Raw genomic sequence first — 20101 nt, 5'->3', positions numbered from 1 at the left:
GCAAGAATACTGGAGTGGGTTGCCATGCCCTCCTCCAGGGGGTCTTCCCGACCCAGGGATCGAACCCAGGTCTCCCACATTGCAGGCGGATTCTTTACCATCTGAGCCAGCAGGGAAGTATAGGGATTTCATAGTCGTTCCTTTCTTGTTTTGTTGTCTTAGGCGTTCTGAGAAGGAAGAAAAGGGCAAGGAACCCTTTCAGAACTTCCCCCATCAGGCGACACCTGCCTGAAACGGGTTTGAAGTTCTGCTGAGTGAGTCATTGGCGGCCCTGTTCTCCCGGTCCCCTCTGATTCCTCCTCTTCTTGGGCCTCTGGACCACACCTTGCTTGGGGCCCCACCCTTTATCCCTGAGTAGCAGGTACAGCCTTTCCCTCTCCCAGCTCCATCCCCTGCAGTCCGAATACTGTCACCACTGTGTCCTCTGCTCAGGTGTCTGAAGTTCCCAGATCGAAGTAAGTTTTCCCTGACTTTCTAGACCCTTCCCCCCCTCTCTAGACCCTTTCTTCACCCGTTTCTGTCTTCCTTTGGTGTTGCTTCTCTGCACCTGCACACCACTGGGTACCAGTGGTTACTGCCTGCTCTTGGAGTCCACGAGGCCTGCTGCACTGCTTATGCTGTCTTTACCTGCACTTCTTTTGTTTTCTCCCTTCTGTACAACCCAACCAAGCTCTCTCCTGAGAGCTCTGCTTAAAGCCTATCTCCTTAATGGAATCTACCCCTGATCTTATTACACACACACACAGTCTCTCCTCTCTCTGGCCCTTGGCACTTATAGTCTCTGTACACAGCTTATAATAAACTTTATAACACAGTCTGTTATCTAATGAAATAAGGAGTAGTGCAGATGATTTTCAGGAGCTTGGAGGTTGGAATCAGAGAGACCTAGGTATGCCTCTTTGTTTTGCCATCTGCCAGATGTGGGTCCTTCAGCAAGTTGGTTACTGTTAACGGGTATTTTGTCCTCATTTGTGATGTGAGACGAATAATGCCTTCCTTCACGTGGTTGTTTAAAGATTAAATGATATAATGATGGTACAACTCCCAGGATATACTGGGTGCTCCGCCAATAGTATACCCATGGTCATTTCTCCTGTGCTGATGCTGTGAACTAAACCGTATCCTCTGTAAGTTCATATCCCCAGTGTGACTGCATTTGGATGCAGAGCTTTTAGGAGGTAAGTAAGGTTACACAATGTCATGAGGCTGCAGTCCTCATCTGATGGGATCCAGGGCTTTAGGAGAAGAGGAAGCTCTCTGTCCGCACTCGCACACCAGCGGAAGGCCATATGAGGTGCAGGACACGTAGGTGGCCGTCTGTCAGACAGGACGAGAGTCCTTACCAGGAGCCGAGCCAGCCAGCACCCTGGTCTTCGGCTTGGAGCCTCCAGAACCATGAAAAATAAATTCCTGTTGTTAAGCCTTCCAGTCAGCGGTATTTTGTGAAAGCAGCCCAAGCCGGCTAATAGAGTTGACTTTCTAATTAGATAACGGTTTTGTCGAGCTGATGTTAATTGAGCACTTGTTATGTGTCAAGCGCTTTCTCATTTTACCTTGTTGCGTCCAATCCCTCAGCTCTCACAGTCCCCTCAGGGGACCGGTTGCATACCATGCTGCGATCCCCAGAGCTTCCAGCAGCCACTCCTTCAGCCACTTCCTATTTCCGCCTTTGTGTCGTGGCGCCTCCTGGTGTTGTGCTGTCTGAACCGCTGACCCCGGCAACCCTGACTGGAGGCCATGGGTTTTCTGAGTCCGAATGAAGAGTTCTGCTGAGTGCCAGGGCCCATGCCTTGTGTTTTTCTCTCCGGTGGCACTTAGCAAGTGCTACGTGCACAGGAAGCCATTAAAAAATAATTTTTGGTCGGCTAATTTCCCCAGACAGTTAGATCGCCTACATCTGGGCAAGGAGTGGAGTTTTCCACCCACCTGCAGTCCCCAGTGTGCATCTCCTGGGCTGTCTGCAATCAGTGAGGGCATTTGGTGTTGAGGTGCAGAGCCGGAGAAAGTAAGGAAGGGTCACGTCTTCAGTGGGTGGAGGATATTAAACCTTGGTAAGTCTCCACCTTCAGTTCTCTCATTCTCTTAATGAGTCGAAGTAAGTCTTTGTGAGAATGGCCCTTCTGGAAGTGACTTTATACGTTGGTAACGTAAGTAGTTCTTGTCTTCTCCTTTGCTTTCTTCTACTTCTCTGTGAGAGCTCAATGTAAGAGACAGACAGAACGTTAACTTTTTTTTTTTTCCTGCCTCAGTCTCTGCAATTCAGATAGAAATTTGATTCACTTTCCTCAGGATCCAGGTGGCTTTGTTAGTAATTAATTAACCCCTTTTCTCTCAGAAGTTGATATGTTTGGACTTGTGAAAAAAAAATATTAGCCATGTGGAATCTAACTTAGTTCAAGGTGATGGGGTTTGAGCTTTTAGAATTCCAGGGCCATATACATAGTCAACGGTATATGTACCTTATCAGCATGATTATAATTTATATTCCTCTTTCTTGTAATATGGATTACTATAAGACATGGTGGTGGTGGTTTAGTCACTAATTGGTGTCCAACTCTTGCAACCCCATGGACTGTCACCCACCAGGCTCTACCGTCCATGGAATTCTCAGGCAAGAATACTAGTGTGTGTTGACATTGCATTCTCCAGGGGATCTTCCTGATCCAGGGATAGAACATGTGTTTCCTGCATTGCAGGCAGGTTCTTTACTGCTGAGCCACCAGGGAAGCCTGTAATATGTAGAAAACATCTTATAATAAGGCTATGGAAATGGAAATCAAAAACAGGCAAACCCTGTAGTGAGAGGGAAGAAGCTCCCAATCCTTAAACTGATATATTTGTTTTGATTGAGTGTCCTGACAGCCAAGGCAAAAATTGGAACTCCACAGGTTACATAATTCTGCTTCTCTGGTCAAATGCCAATTCAGGAGAGAGTCATAATCCTTAGGTGCCAGTTTCTAGGAAGAATATACTGGGGCCTCTTTCTCCAAGGAATATGAAACCACGCAGCTTACAACACGTCTGTATAGCCCTAGCTATCGTTATATACAGCCCTAGCTATAGTTAAAGAAGTGATCAAGATTTTTGCACATGCTGTTATGGCTTTATCCTTATCTGTCTCTGGATAACTCCTATTCATCCTTTAGACCTTGACAAGGGTTACCTCCTCCAAAAAGCCTCCCATGATGCTCTCTGCCCAGGCCAAGCTGACTTCATCTCCTCAGTGGAACCATAATACTGTGGGCATATCTTGATCTCTGTCCCTCCATGTTACTTTATGTTGTCTCATGACTAAGTGTTCCTAGGATTCATTCCTAAAATTGTGGTAGGTGTGTGGCCAGGTGGTAGGTGGTAGGTGTGTGGTAGGTGTGTGCTCCTGAAGGAAAGTTTATTGATCTAGATTAGAAACACTTTTCTAAGCGGATGAAACCAATTTCTGGCAGTGAAGGCATTTGGCTGATTTTTAGTGTCTACCTGTAGTAGATAGTAATAGTTTGTTTGTGATACAGGAAGTTGTCCATCTCACTGTATCTGTTGGAAGTGCTGGTTGTCAGGTGTAGGCTTAGGAGACCTGGGTTCTTGTCCTGATGCTTCTGCAAAGTAGAGGTGCAGCTTGTACATTTCACAGCCTTGGCTTCTACATCTGCAAGGTGAGCCTGTTGCATCAGGCCAGGGAGCCCAGAGATGCAGAGTCCCATCTCCAGCCCCTCGTTACATGCCCAGAGTGGGCAGCCCTCATTGGCCACAGTGTTCTTAACCTGCTGCAAAATGCAGATGCGAGCTCAGATTCTGTCTCTGAGAGTTGCTTCTGAAAGCCACCACCAATCCATTGGGGTTGGAATCAGAGAAGAAACCTATGTAACATCTATAGTTATAATACATACATACGTACATACATACATACAAATCCAGTTGCTAAGTCCTGTCTGACTCTTTGTGACCCTATGGATTGTAGCCTGCCAGGCTCCTCTGTCCATGGAATTCTCCAAGCAAAATACTGGACTGGATAGCCATTCCCTTCTCCAGGGGAATCTTCCTGACCCAGGGATTGAACCCGGGTCTCCTGTATTGCAGGCAGATTCTTTATTATCTGAGCCACCAGGGAAGCCCATATATAATAATTTAATATATGGTTATTTATTTGGCTGCTCTGGTTCTTAGTTGTGGCATATGAGATCTAGTTCTCTGACCAAGGATTGAACCCAGACTCCCTGCTTTAGGAGCGCAAGTCTTAGCCACTGGACCACCAGGAAGTCCACATCCATGGTTATATTTGAAGTTCTTTTTTGCCCTAATGATTCTAAAAATTTCTTGATTATCCTCGGTCATCACTGTCATGGTCTGGAGTATGTTCCCAAGATTTGTGTGTCCACCTGCAACTTCAGAATGCAGTCTTATTTGGAAATAAGTCTTTTGCAGCTGTTAGTAGTTAAGATGTCATCCTGGGTTTGAGTAAGCCCTAAATCCAATGACTCGTGTCCCTGTAAAAAGAGAGAACACAGACACATGGGGAAGAGAGCTCTGTGATGTTGGAGGCAGAAATGGGAGTGATGCGGCCACAAGCCAAGGACACCAAGGATTGCTGGGAGCCACCAGGCCTGGGAGAAACAAGGAAGGATGTTATTCCCTGGAGCCTTGTTGAGGGATGGTTCTGTCAGATCCTTGATTTCAGACTTCTGGCCTGGAACTTAACATTTCTTCTGTTTTACTTAACAGAGTTTGTGGTCATGACAGATCTCAGAAACGAGCACACTCATCTCATCCTTTTATTTAAAAAACATCCTTTTTTTTTCTCTCTCTGATGCTGGTGTGTTTGCCATGTTCATCCATCTAGAGCAGTCTGACCTGTTAGAAGATGCCATATTGCCAGGTAGTGTACGGTGGAAAGATCCAGACATTTCTCTGACTCTGCATGGAAATTTAGACATTGATAAAAATCCCCTTTCCCAAATCCAGATTGGAAAAGAAGAAGTAAAACTCTCACTGTTTGCAGATGATACGATCCTCTACATAGAAAACCCTAAAGACTCCACCACAAAATTATTAGAGCTAGTCAATGAATATAGTAAAGTTGCAGAATATAAAATTAACACACAGAAATCCCTTGCATTCCTATACACTAACAATGAGAAAACAGAAAGAGAAATTAAGGAAACAATTCCATTCACCATTGCAATGAAAGGAATAAAATACTTGGGAATAAATCCACCTAAAGAAACAAAAGACCTATATATAGAAAACTATAAAACACTGATGAAAGAAATCAAAGATGACACAAATAGATGGAGAAATATACCATGTTCATGGATCAGAAGAATCCGATATAGTGAAAATGAGTATACTATCCAAAGCAATCTATAGATTCAGTGCAATCCCTATCAAGCTACTAACGGTATTTTTCAGAGAACTAGAACAAATAATTTCACAATTTGTAGGGAAATACAAAAAACCTCAAATAGCCAAAGCAATCTTGAGAAAGAAGAATGGAGCTGGAGGAATCTACCTGCCTGACTTCAGGCTATACTACAAAGTTACAGTCATCAGGACAGTATAGTACTGGCACAAAGACAGAAATATAGATCAGTGGAACAAAATAGAAAGCCCAGAGATAAATCCACGCACCTATGGAGAAGGCAATGGCACCCCACTCCAGTACTCTTGCCTGGAAAATCCCATGGGCAGAGGAGCCTGGTAGGCTGCGGTCCATGGGGTCGCTAAGAGTCAGACACGACTGAGTGACTTCACTTTCACTTTTCACTTTCATGCATTGGAGAAGGAAATGGCAACCCACCCCAGTGTTCTTGCCTTGAGAATCCCAGGGATGGCAGAGCCTGGTGGGCTGCCGTCTATGGGGTTGCACAGAGTCGGACACGACTGAAGCGACTTAGCAGCAGTAGCAGCGTGGCCACCTTATCTTTGACAAAGGAGGCAAGAATATACAATGGAGAAAAGACAATCTCTTTAACAAATTGTGCTGGGAAAACTGGTCAAGCACTTGTAAAAAAATGAAATTAGAACACTTTCTAACACCATACACAAAAATAAACTCAAAATGGGTTAAAGATCTAAACATAAGACCAGAAACTATAAACCTCTTAGAGGAAAACATAGGCAAAACACTCTCAGACATAAATCACAGCAGGATCCTCTATGACCCACCTACCAGAGTAATGGAATTAAAAGCAAAAATAAACAAATGGGACCTAATTAAACTTAAAAGCTTTTACACAACGAAGGAAACTATAAGCAAGGTGAAAAGACAGCCTTCAGAATGGGAGAAAATAATAGCAAATGAAGCAACTGACAAAGAATTAATCTCAAAGATACACAAGCAGCTCCTGCAGCTCAATTCCAGAAAAATAAATGACCCAATCAAAAAATGGTCCAAAGAACTAAACAGACAGTTCTCCAAAGAAGACATACTGATGGCTAACAAACACATGAAAAGATGCTTAACATCACTCATTATCAGAGGAATGCAAATCAAAACCGCAATGAGGTACCATCTCACGCCAGTCAGAATGGCTGCGATCCAAAAGTCTGCAAACAGTACATGCTGAAGAGGGTGTGGAGAAAAGGGAACCCTCTTACACTGTTGGTGGGAATGCAAACTAGTACAGCCACTATGGAGAACAGTGTGGAGGTTCCTTAAAAAACTGGAAATAGAACTCATATGGCCCAGCAATCCCACTGCTGGGCATACACACCAAGGAAACCAGAATTGAAAGAGACATGTGTACCCAGTGTTCATCGCAGCACTGTTTACATTAGCCAGGACATGGAAGCAACCTAGATGTCCAACGGCAGACGAATGGATGAAAAAGCTGGGGTACATATACACAGTGGAATATTACTCAGCCATTAAAAAGAATGCATTTGAATCAGTTCTAATGAGGTGGGTGAAACTGGAGCCTATTATACAGCATGAAGTAAGTCAGAAAGAAGAACATCAATATATAGTGCACATATATGGAATTTAGAAAAATGGAAACGATGACCCTATATACAAGACAGCAAAAGAGACACAGATGTATAGAAGTCTTTTGGACTCTGTGGGAGAAGGCGAGGGTGGGATGATTTGAGAGAATAGCATTGAAACATGTATATTATCATATGTGAAACAGATCACCAGTCCAGGTTCGATGCATGAGACAGTGTGCTCAGGGCTGGTGCACTGGGATGACCCAGAGGGGTGGGGTGGGGAGGGAGGTAGGAGAGGGGTTCAAGATGGGGAACACATGTACACCCATGGCTGATTCATGTCAATGTATGGCAGAAACCACCATAATATTGTAAAGTAATTAGCCTCCAATTAAAATAAATTAAGTTGAAAAAAAGCCCCCTTTCCCCATTAGTAGGTGGAAGCCTGTGAATCATGTTATGTTTTGGGGACATACGTTTAGTTCAGGCTCTCTGAGGTCTTTTGCAAATTATCGAAAGCCTGGCCTGCGCCGTGTGGTTCACAGATGGTGCGGGCTCCAGCCAGAAAAGAAAAAGACGGGGAGGAAAGCAACCCTGTGCCAAACAGAGCAGCTTGGGTGTTCTGCACAGCTGGGTGCTGAGGGAGCTGTGCGGGATGGCCGCCCTCCCGCCCTTCCCACTTGCGATCCGGGAGGACTCCAGCCTTCCGCTCGGCAGGGGCGCCTTTCACAGTCCTTTTGCCCGTCTTGTGCATTGTGACCTACAGGCTCTTGTCCACGTTTAGCTTGCCTCAACCACTCCCCTTTCTTTGTCCATTGTTTTCCCATCATTTAATGATCTCAGCACCCAACCACGTAGGTGATTATTGTCCCGTTTTACAGAGGAGGGGACTGAGGCTCCGAGGAACAGTGAGGTTCCCTGTCCCGGGGCACGCAGCTGGTGCGCAGCAGAATCTGAGCGGGGAGGCGGGAGGTGTCTGACTCTGACACCCACGTCCGCCCAGCCTACCTCACAGGGCATCCATGGGACGGGTAGGTGTGTAGCCTGAGCAAACTCAAGCTTCACATGCTTTCATCTGCTGATCGGGAGAGGGAGCTGGTGGAGCAGGGGAGAGCGTGAGGGAGCAGGGAAGGCCGTGGTGCAGAGGACATTCAGGGAGCCCAATGGGATCAGACTTCGAGGCCAGGAGTGGGGGCTGTTTCTGTCCACGCGGGGAGGACAGGAAACACACGTGAACACAGCAGCATCAGAGTGAGGCTTGGCTCAGGGAGGGCTGGTGATGGGGGCAACTACCCAGGCCGGAGGAAGCAGAGTGCCAGGTCAGGGGCTGGGGCTTTGGCAGAGGCAGGGAGCGGCTGGGCCGGGTCGGCGGCCACAGGAAAGGGATCGGTGATGCCCGAGCCCTTTTCCCGGAGGTGGAGGCCAGGGCTGAGATGACAACTGGGAACTGGGGGGCTGGCGGGCCAGGAAGAGTGGTGTGAAGAGTCAGACTTCACATCTGCGTGGAGGAGAGTGTGGTGCCGTCGTGCACTTTGATAGGCATCGAGGAGGAGGAGGTACATTCCGGGGTTCGCTGGGGGACTGTAGAGAAGGTGAGGGGTCCTGGTCCGGCCGTGTTGGACTCCAGGACCCGGAGGTTCCCCTGGAGAGACGGCCACGGTGGTCAGCCCACATGTGGGCAGTGTCAGGCCATGTGGAGCTCTGGAGACAGTTGAGAGGGTTAATCAAGGGGCCAAGGGCCAGCTTGACCCTCCTCGAAGCACAGGTGGCGAAGCCCTCCGGGACGGCGTGTGCCAGGGCCGCTTATGCCAGGCAGTGCCCGCTCCCGGGCAGGGGTGCCGGGACCTGTAGGACATGCTGGGCTGTTTCGATCATGCCAGCAGATGTTGTGGGGATAGCTTTAAAGAATTAAGAGCAGAGCTGCAAGCTGTGTGGTTTTGTAGGCGGTGGCTTTGGTCTGGGGTGTAATCCTCTGAGTCGCTTCAGGAGCTCTGGGAGTAAGTCATCCACAGTGGAGGCTTATCACTGTTACTGATGACTTGTGTTGCAGATGACTGTTCAGTTACTTTGCTGGTATCTTCCTGATGATTCTCTGAGAATAGGGCTTTTCTCCTGCAGTTTCTGAGCTTGATCTCAGAGTTCCATACAGAGCTTTAGGCATCGTGGAGCTGGTTTTGCCTCTGGTTCCCCGTGGCTGAGCAGCTTCACAAGTGACTCTGGAAGGGCTTCCCGGGACAGCTCCTGGTTCATGGGGCCCGGGAGGTTGTGACTGACCACGGCTTTGGAAGGGGGTTGGGGCGTCGGGCACGGCCTGAGAAGCAGGTGATGTCCTGCTCACGGGTGGGGCGGGGGCTGGAGGCCATAGCTGGGCTGCTGTCCACGTGGAGTTCTTCCTGAGGTGTTCTCCTCAGGATGGCTGGCCGCACTGTGACGAGGAGGCGAGGCTTGCTGGAGTCCTTTGGTGTCCCTGGCAGATGCGGACCCTCACAGGAATGAGAGAGGGTGGTCAGCGATGTGGGAAAATGCATTGTTATCTTGGCTGCAGAGGGCAGGTCAGTCACGTGGGAAAGGCTCTCTGGCCATCGGGGCTGGGGAGACCTCTGCCGGACCTCAGTCGTTTGTTATGTTCTGGAGCCACAGCTCTGAACAGAGGTGACGTTGTCCACTCAGGGCCCTCTTGGTGATGTCTGGAGTCTGGAGCCGCAGCTCTGAACGGAGGTGGCGTTGTCCGCTCAGGGCCCTCTTGGTGATGTCTGGAGTCTGGCGTCACAGCTCTGAACGGAGGTGGCGTTGTCCGCTCAGGGCCCTCTTGGTGATGCCCTCTTGGTGATGTCTGGAGTCTGGAGCCACAGCTCCTCACGGAGCAGTCCAGCTGGTTCCTAGTGCGTGGAGACCGGGGATGTTGCCGTCCACGGGATTCTCCAGGCCAGAATACTGGAGTGTGTAGCCTTTCCCTTCTCCGGGGGATCTTCCCGACTCAGAGATCAAACCCAGGTCTCCCGCATCGCAGGTGGATTCTTTAACAGCTGAACCACAAGGGAAGCCCGTAACACAGAACAGCCCCGCAACTCAGAACCACCTGCCCACAATGCCGGCAGGGCCGAGGTTGCGAAGCTGTGGGCGAGGGCTCCAGGGCAGTCTTCCCGTCCCCACTGCTGCCCGCTGGGGAGGCCTCAGGGCTCCCCCCACAGCCAGGGTGGTCCCAGAGTAAAGGGTGGGTTGCAAGAGGCCTTCGTGGCTGCTGCCAGGAGATGGAGGCCTGGCCGCGTGCTCTGCCCACCTGAGTCTGGGTCCCTTAAACGTCAAGTGAAGAGCACCAGCCAGGACATCTCTGAGACCTTGTCCAGCTCTCGAGTCCCAAGACTCTAGAACTGAGTCTCTAGCCCTATAACCTGGCACGATTCAAATAACATGGTCACAGAACTGTGCTGTTCATTCGTTTATTCGTGTCCGACTCTTCGCGACCCCATGGACTGCAGCACTCCCCGTCCTTCACCATCTCCCAGAGTTTGCTCAAACTCCACCTCACGGCCATTGAGTCAGTGATGCCATCCGACCATCTCATCCTCCGTCACCCGCTTCGACACCGTTTTCTTAGCCTTTCTTACCGGTTTTTACCTGCTTTTTGTGTTTCTGAAAAGGTAAAAATTGTGTAATGTTAAGCACCTGTTTTAAATGTCTCCCCTTTTAAGTAAAGAAGAGCTGCACTGATAAACACGAGACTGTTTTTATTCCAAGGAGAAGTGCATTTAACATCTTTGAAACATTTGTGCTCGGTGATGAAAATTCCATGTCTGATGACTAGGGCAGACAGACGTCTGCATTTCACGTGTCTCTCCCGGGGTTCACTCCGGCTGCGGGGAGCTCCCCACACATGTCTGGCTCTGCGAGGAGCCCTGTGAGTGTACAAGATTCTGTGGTGCCGGGGTGTCTGGGTGCTCCCCAGCGGACGCAGCAGGCGTGAAGTCACCCTGAATAGCCATCTTCACACCCCCGCCCCGCGCCCACCCTGCAGTATCCCGGGAGCCCTTGGTTTTCTGTGTCAGCCGGCGGATGATGCACGTGGGGCAGTGAAAGCTGTTCCTCCATCTGAATTAGAGGAATGGTCTTCCTCCCCCTCCTGGGAATCTTCCCTGTGAAAGTAGAGCTGCCATGGCTAGTGCCACAGCCCGGGTGGCTTGAACAGCGGAAAGGCATCTGCTCACAGTTCTGAGGCCAGACGTCTGAGCTGAAGGTGTTGGCCAAGCCGCTTGCCCCGGACCTCTCTCCTCGGCTCGTAGCCGGCTGTCTTCTGCCCGTGTTGTCATGCGGCTGTGCTTCTGTGCGGGTCTGTGTCCAGACTCCTCCTCTTATAAGGACACCATCACCACCGTCATTACCTCATTTCCGCTTCAGCGCCGCCTCAAACACCCGCTCCCCAGGTGCACTCGAGTTCTGAGATACTGCTGTGTGGGCATTGGCTTGTGAATTTGGGGAGCTGGAGGCAGAATGCAGCACCTCCGCTCACGGAGATGTGCGGTGTCCTGCTCTGTCTGGGATCAGACTTCCCAGACTGTGATGCTGTCTCCTCTGCTGCCTCTTGCCCCCTTCTCATATGATTATTATGAAAAATTTCAGGCACAGAGAAAAGTGGCAAAAATACTACAGTGCTTTCCTATTACCCTACCTCTTACAGTCAGTTACTGTTAACCTGTTATATTTGCTTCATTGTTCAGTATAGATTATATGAACCATTTAGAAGAAAGTTGTAGGTTTCAAAACATCAGCGTGAATCTGTTAGGAATAAAGAGGAATAAAGATTTTCTTCTGGGTGAGCACCACACTTATCACACCTAAGAAAACTTGAAGTAATTCCTGCAGCTTCTAATATGTCATTCATGTTCAGATTTCTCTCATTTCCCCCCCAGATCTTTTATAAACTGTGTGTGTGTGTTTAAACCCTAGGAAAGATACAGACATTGCAATTGGATTTTTTTTATCTCGTTAGTCTTTTCCACGCAAAATGATTTTACCATCCCCCCCCATTTATTATTTATTTATTAAAAATTTTTTAGAAGATCAAGACCAGTTGTCTTAGAATGTGTGAGAATGTGTCTCATTCTTAATTTGGCTGGTTATTTCCTTGTGATGTTGTTCCCCTTGTCCCTGTGTCCCCTGGAAGTCAGATGCAAAGGCTTGTTCACACGGTTGCCAGGTGGTGCCAGTTGCCTCTTAAACCATCGGATCCCAGCAGGCTGTCCCGCTCTTAGTGATGCAGAGTTTGAACACTGACCTAAGGTGGTGATGCCAGGCCTCCACTGGACCTGTGTTTTGCTTTGCAATCCGCCTGTGATCTATTGGGAGACAATTTGGCGCTGTGTATATCCATTAATGATCCTTGCCTGAATTACTTCACTGGGGAGTTGCAAAATGGTGATTTTTCTAATTCTATCATTAGTTGGCATTACCGTTCCGAAAATGGAAACAGTAATGACCAAGGTGTAGAGAAAAGGATTGGTGGAATAATCACCGCTAACAAATACATTTCTCTCTGTGAATATTGCTATGGATTCATAGGTTTCTGTTTAGTCAATTATAGTCAATTACAGATGTGCTTTATAATCAGTTACAAATGTTGTTTAATCCTCAAATTATCCTAAACTTGGCCAGTAGGACCTTTCAACTGGCTTGAACAAGCCTTGTTTAGCCTTTGAGTACTGTCTTGCTCAGAAGTGCCTTAGGCTTATTGTATCATTTCCATTTTCAGACATGGAATCATCCATTTCTCCAACAAAGCTCCGATTCCATTTAGTGGAGAACAGTGTTTGGAAACCAAATCTGAATGCTAGCACTGTGGACAAAACGAAGGATAAACAGAGTCATGAGTTTATGGATAGTTCCAAATCGCTTTTGACTTCAGTGGGTTTCAGTCTTTGATTTTGTATTTATAACTCTTTCAATTCAGTTCAATCCAGTCGCTCAGTTGTATCCGACTCTATGCAACCTCGTGGACTGCAGCACGCCAGACCTCCCTGTCCATCACCAACGCCCGGAGTTTACCCAAACTCATATCCATCGAGTCGGTGATGCTGTCCAACCATCTCATCCTCTGTCGTCCCCTTCTCCTCCCTCCTTCAGTCTTTCCCAGCATCAGGGTCTTTTCCAGTGAGTTGGCTCTTTGCGTCAGGTGGCCAAAGTATTGGAGTTTCAGCTTTAGCGTAACCGTTTGCTTGGCTCCTAATAACTGTTAATGCTGTTGACATGTTGCTGAACTCTATGAGACATATAGTTTCAAAATTATATTGCCTGTTACTATTAGTAATGTAATTCTGATGAAAACACAGTATTTCATTGCAGTTCATTTTGTCCTTTGTATATATTCCACTGGAAAGCACAGCCAGTATTGAATTCAAAAGCCATGTGTGAGAATTCCTTTCCCTGTCAGATTATACTGCCAAGTGGGTCCTCTAGTTAGGTTATTTTGTTTGCTTTTATGTTTTGTTTTAAAGTTATGTTTTTTTTCTTTTTGGAATCAACTTTACTGAGGCAAAATTTAATAAATTTGTACAAAAATGCTCCCATTGGAAGCATTTTGACTAATATATATATACACTTGTGTAACCACCGACTACGGTGGAGATCAGGACATTTTCACGACCACGAAATATTCAACCCCTTTGAAGCAATCTCCTCTCCCTCCACCCAGACCCTGGGGTGACCACTCTTGTCTTTTTTTTTTTTTCCCCAGTAGATTAATTTTACTTTTTCTAGATTTTCATATGAGTGAAATCATAGAATTGTATACTTTTATTTCCAGCTTCTCTTAGCGAAATGTTTTCGAGAATCCCAGGTGTTGTGTGTATCAACAACACTTTCCTTTTTCTTGCTGAGTAGTATTCCATTTTATGGAGATACATGCTTTGTTTATCCAGTCACTAGCAGATGGATTTTGAGTTGATTGCCGTTTTTAGGGATCATGAATAAAGCTGCTCTGAACATTCTTATTCGAGCCTGTGTGGATAGATGCATTCATTTCAGTTGGGTAAACATCTAGGAGTGGGTTCACTGGGTCCCATGGAAATGTATTAATCGTATTAGAAAATGCTAAACTGTTTTACAAAGTAGCTGTGCCAGTTTACATTCCTCCCAGCAGTTTGTATTTCAGGCCTTCACATCCAGACTGCATGTAGCATTGTCAGTGCCTTTTTTAGTTAATAAATGTATTTATTTGGCTGTGCACGATCTTAGTTGTGGCACACAGGGTCTTTGATCTTTAACCAAAGCGTGCAAGATCTAGTTCCCTGACCAGGGATTGAACCCTGCCCCTCTGCATTGGGAGCTTGAAGTCTTAGTCCCTGGACCACCAGGGATGTCTCGAATGTTCTTAATTTTAGCAATTCCCATGGGCATGTTGTCATATTGTGCGATTTTAACTTGCATTGTTCTCCTTCCACTGAATTTTTATTTTGAATAGCAAAATATTTCTTAGTTCCAAAGTTAGAATCCTGTGAAAAAGTATATTTAGTGAAGGCTTAAACTTATTTTTCTCAGTCCTGCCATGGAAGGTGTGGTTTCAACACTTGGAGAATCTGTTGAGCACTTCTGTCTGAATTGGCACCATGTCATAAGTAGACACGGAAGTGGACCCCACCTTCAGAACGTTTATGTGTTAGCTGGGGGAGATAGACGTTGGTCACGTAGCCTCACAAGCAGATGTTAAGTTGTGACTTTGCTGTGTGCCTTGTAGGACTGATACAAGGAGAGGGCTGAGGCGGTGCTGTCTGGATTTCATCACGGTTTGCCAAGAAAAAGGACTTTGTTTACGAGTTCCCTCCCTTAATAGTTGTTGCAAAATTTCTCACCTGCTGTAACCGTGGGACCTGTCACAACAGGCTCAACCCTGGGAAAGTAACCAGCGCCTCTCTACTGGAACCCAGGTCTGCGGAAGAGCCACGATAAGCCTTTGTTTGATTATTTGGTGTTAGATGAAGTTGTTCAGGCTTGTTCCTTTCAGAGAGCCCTGGTTGAGACAGACCTGCAGTGTTTTTTAAAAATACATTTCTAACACCTGCTTTACATGTAATTTGTGAAAAGCCTTTTTTTAAATTTTGTTTTGGACACTGTGGACATTATGGGCTTCCCTGATAGCTCAGGTGGTAAAGAACCCACCTGCAATGCGGGAGTCCCTGGTTTGATTCCTGGGTCGGGAAGATCCCCTGGAGAAGGGATAGGCTACCCACTCCAGTATTCTTGGGCTTCCCTAGTGGCTCACCTGGTAAAGAATCCACCTGCAGTTTGGGAGACCTGGGTTCAATCCCTGGGTTGGGAAGATCGCCCTGGAGAAGGGAAAGGCTCCCACTCCAGTATTCTGGCCTGGAGAATTCCGTGGACTGAATACTCCGTGGGGTCGCAGAGAGTTGGCACAGCTGAGCAACTTGCACTTGAGCACTGTAGATTTGACACTGGGTTTGAATCATTTCAAAGCCTAATTTGAGATTTGAATTCTCAGTGATTAAAGAGCTGAGATCACTGTTATCAGTGGTTGGTGTTTCTCCCTGTTGTATCTCGTTGGCTTGTTGGAGAGCCCCACCCCTTGCCCCAAGACAGCTCATAGTTTTTCAGTTTGAAACTTTGGTTGTGTTTTATTTTCCTGTAGGTCATCCTGACCTAGTCCAGAACACCACTGGTCTTCAGGTGGACTTTTAGGACTTGATTTTATATTCTTGTTGTTAGAATTGGATTCATAGCACAGAGCTGTTATCTGCTGTGTAAAATGATTTACTTTAGATGCAATTTTAATCTGCTGTTCTAAAGCTGGAAAGTTCCCAGCAAACGCTGTTGCCCTATTTGCAGTGCTTACACACGGTTAGAGTGACTCTGAAACATAGTGGAGATCATTGATGAGGCGTTTGTAAAGGAATTCTGCAGAGAATATTTTTAGCAACAACATGCTTTTCTAATCCTGTAATCGAGTTTTCATGTTGGAAAGCTTGCTTCACTTTTTAAGAAGATGAATTCTGTGCTTTCAAGGTACACAGTGGAGTAAACCAGGATGGAAGTCTTGTGGCGTTTTCCCCCCTGCTGGACGCTGTCCCCTATGACTTGCAGAAATTGCCAGGGAATCAACATGCACATATCGTGGCAAGTAGATTCCAAGAGTGAAATTCTAGAGTGATGGGTTTGGTTTTTATTTTTGCCAGTCGCTGTCCTGGTAGGAGACAGATGGCACACTCCAGCTGAAGAAACCAAGGGGTATTTAATAACAGGCTCGTTGGCAGCAGCGGGCAGGGGTACAGGAACCCAGCAAGGATGGTGTCCTACCCCCGGGGGAGTTGGGGACGGCTGGCTGCCCTGGGGAACTTTCCTCACCCTCAGGTTCAGAGGTGAAGGAGGGAGAAAGTAGCAGAGGCTGTGGGCCCTCAGTGAGGGCGTGGCATTTGGTAGAGGGGTGCAGCTGACTTCTTGGAGAGAGGCGGGGGGTGGGGGGGCGGTAAATACCTGCTGTCAATCTCCGCCTCTCCTAGCCTCTCTCACAGGGGCCTCCCTGGAGGTCCGCGGCCCCGGGAGTCTGACCGCACATCTACGGATGTCAGCCTCAAGGGGCTCTAAGCAGGGTGCGGGGGCGGCGTGGCCTGCAGCGTGGATGGAGTCTGTCCAGCGCTTTTGTGTGATCCAGAGTGAGGGGACCAGGAAGAACACACTAGTCCCCACGGGCCCCAAGTGCCCAATGCGTGTGCGCTCAGCCCTGGCAGAGGCTCCCAGTGAGCGGGCGGGCCACAGTGGAGAGTCTGAGACCTATCTAAGGGTCTCTCCTGAATTTAAAATGCCTCAGCAGGCACTCCCCTGGCGGCCCCGTGATCGAGGCTGCACGCTTCCTCTGCAGGGATGTAGGTTCGCCCCTGGTGGGGGAACTAGCCGGCCCGTCAGCGCATGCTGCACCGCAGGCAGTGTGGTGGGCCCAGAAGCAGCAGCAGACCTCTGCGGAGCCCTGGCTCTTTCCCGCTCGGCTTTCAGTCTTTGTTTTCCAGCGTTTGATAATTACTTTCCCATCCCTGGAGGATGGTGCGAAACCCTGGGAGATCCCTCCCATAGGAGAGCTTTCCTGCTCCCAGGGCTGCCTTTGGGAAAGCAAAAGGCAGAGCCGGGCTTCTGAACGGGACGCATCCCGCAAGCTCTTCTGGGTGCGGAGAGTCTCTCGACCTGGAGCTCCTGGAGCCCGTCACACAGATTGGCCACAGTGTGGTGGATGTTTGGAGGCGCTTCCCGCCCGGGAGCTCCCGCCAGCTCTGAGCGGTCCTCAGGGATGCCGCGTTGCGGGAGGAGGTGCTCCTGATTAGGTGATCTTTTTCTTGTATTTGTTTCAGAGAACAGCTACACGGTTGAAACACCCCAAAGTACAACATTTCCTTCTGTTGTCGTAAAAGATGGGTAACAGCACCTTAGAGATGCACTAAGTACTTATTCTGTACTTATAAGGGCATTGTTTCTATTCCGTCACCAAGTCGTGTCCGACTCTGCGACCCCATGGACTGCAGCACACCAGGCCTCCCTATCCATCACCATCTCCCAGAATTTCTGCAAGTTCATGTCCATTGAATCAGTGATGCCATCCAACCATCTCATCTTTTGTCGCCTTCGTCTGCCTTCAGTCTTTCGCAGCATCAGGGTCTTTTCCAGTAAGTCGGCTCTTCGCATCAGGTGGCCAAAGGACTTGACTTGTCAGGAATGTAAATCACATCCTCCCTGTGGTGTGTGGACCGCACAGGCCGTGTAGACTTTTACCGCGTAGACCTTACCCCAGAGGTTGAGTGTAGTTTTGGGCTGTGGTTATGTTGCAAATAAATCTGGTGTTGATGATCACCAGCCAAAGGGTGCTGGCATTTAGCTTTTTCTCGCCCTCTTTGGATGCCCATCCAGCCAATGCCCTTTCTCTCCTAATTCCCTTTGAGAATCTCTCTAATGCTATGCTATGCATGCATGCTAAGTCGCTTCAGTCGTGTCCGACTCTGTGCGACCCCATAGACGGCAGCCCACCAGGCTCTGCCATCCCTGGGATTCTCCAGGCAAGAACACTGGAGTGGGTTGCTGTTTCCTCCTCCAATGCATGAAAGTGAAAGGTGAAAGTGAAATCGCTCAGTCATGTCCAACTCTTAGCAACCCCATGGACTGTAGCCTACCAGGCTCCTCCATCCATGGGATTTTCCAGGCAAGAGTGCTGGAGTGGGGTGCCATTGCCTTCTCCCTAAAGTAGCGTGCAATTTGAAGAGTCTCCTACCTGCCAGTTGAGTTCAGAGGCCTGGGACCCCTCCTGGAGGGGAGGGGATGTAAATGCTGACACACCCATGCGCAAGGCACCTGCCTTTGTGGGATGCTGTTTATCTTGGTACAGCCCATCCTGGCAGATTGTCAGACCACTCTGATGTTCCAGATTTGCAGGCATTTCCAGGAGGCTGGATTCTCTCTTGGAAGCAGTATGATTTGGTGGAAAGATGGAGGCAACTGAGAATGCTGAGGCTGATTCTGCTTCTCCCCGGTCAGGACCTCAGGAAGCCCTGGGTTTTCGGAGCCCTTTTTTCTTGGCCATAAACAGACCTGCTCTTCTCAAATTGCTTCCTTGGGTTGTTTCAGGACGCCTGAGATGCCTGATCGCCCTTTGAAATTTACTCTGCAAATGAAACGGTCATGTTTTGTCTGCCGAGGGTCACGTGCCAGTAACGCAAATATAAAATCACGATAATAACAGTAGTGACTTTGGACTGTTTTTCATCAGGCACGAGCAGTTAAAGAACACGAGTGTGTGTGTATCAGAAAGCGTTTGTAGACACACTCCCATTTAAGGATGTACGTAACTTCGTACAGTTGGTGTTCCGCCCAAATTTTTTGTGATTTGACTCAGAAACGTGTGAGAGAGTTTTATGGAAGTGCCTGCCTACCTACTGGCGTTGGTTCATAGACTGCGATTTGAGTAGTGACGTGCACAGCTCCTGAGTCAGACTTAGGCAAGTTACTTAACTTGCCTGAACGTTCACTTCCTCATCTGTAGCGCCGTGCCACTAGGCACCTCCCAGGTCTGTTGGCAGAGTTAGATGAAATAATGCAAATGGATGCTAGATTGGCCCTCGGCACCTGGCCAGTTCTCAGTCACTGTTCACGGTCATGGCCATCACTGTTAGCCCTACGGTAGCTCGAGTGTGGGGGCTGGAGTCCCGAATGTCGCGTTGGGCTGACATTTAGGCCAGGTGACTCAGCAAGGTCCTGAGTGAGTTAAAATTTCCTGGGTATAAACTTCCCCTGGGTAATCAAGGGCTGGCTGTTTCTCCAAACCTTAATTAATCATGTGGCCGGGTCCAAGCACCATTGGTAGGGGCCCCGGGGCATCCCCGGGCAGTGCACCTCGCTTCCCCGCGTCTCCCGTCCCACGTGGGGAGATGGGATGCCGGCCACAGGAGTCCTGCCTGAGCCCCAGCTCAGGACCAAGGAAGCAGCGGTCAGAGAGGCCGCCTGCGCCGTGAGATGAGGCGCCGGCTGTCCCCCCGCTTCTCCGTCCCATGTGTTGTAATCCGGTGACACAGAGCTCTCAGCGGGCTCTCTCCCGCAGTGTCTGCTTGGCTCTCATGTCGCCTGGTATGACCGTCAGTTACTGACGAGCCTCCTGAGCGTCTGGTTGACTCTCTCGAGGGCCGGGCTCTGTGTTCCTGACTGCAGGTCGCAGTGAGTTCGCAACTGAGCTCAGAGGCACCCAGACACAGGCGTGCTGTCCCGGGTTGCCCCTGTGGGCCTGGATGAATCTCCTGGGTCACGGTGCTTGTGGCCCTGGTGGATCCCCACGGTGACCAGCGCGCCGTGCTGACACTGGCCTGTCCAGGTGACACGTACATGCTCTCACCAAGATGTGCAGCTTGCAGCAGAGATGTGCAGGCACGGAGGTTGGCAGCTCCACCCTGGGGTAGGACCTCCCGGGAACACAGTGTGTGAGAACGATGGGATGATGAGAATGAGACAGTGATGACGTTAAGGCTGTCGCTTGCCTTTTAAATACAGCTGATTTTTGGCTAACGGGTTTGAACTGCAAGGGTCTACTTATATGCAAGTTTTGTTTCAATAAATACGTTGGAAAAAATTTTAGAGACCTGTGACCATTTGAAAAAACTCAGATGAACTGTATAGCCAAGGACTATCAGGAAAACTAAGAGCCATGCAA

The 20101-nt window shown here is 48.5% G+C and overlaps 1 protein-coding gene and 1 long non-coding RNA gene across 10 annotated transcripts in view; both read left to right on the top strand.

Annotated features, from left to right (window-relative positions):
• Positions 1 to 20101, top strand: part of FOXN3 (forkhead box N3) — a 437687-nt gene that overhangs the window by 213810 nt on the left and 203776 nt on the right. The gene's annotated exons all lie outside the window — the stretch shown is intronic.
• LOC133255085 (uncharacterized) lies at positions 1634 to 13901 on the top strand. Its single transcript, XR_009738870.1, has 2 exons — positions 1634 to 9705; positions 9786 to 13901. It is a non-coding gene; the product is annotated as an uncharacterized LOC133255085 (long non-coding RNA).

The sequence above is a fragment of the Bos javanicus genome, chromosome 10, assembly GCF_032452875.1.
Source record: "Bos javanicus breed banteng chromosome 10, ARS-OSU_banteng_1.0, whole genome shotgun sequence".
Lineage (NCBI taxonomy): Eukaryota > Metazoa > Chordata > Mammalia > Artiodactyla > Bovidae > Bos > Bos javanicus.
The sequence above is the reverse complement of the archived record's forward strand: the minus strand, read 5'-3'. Positions and strand labels throughout refer to the sequence as shown.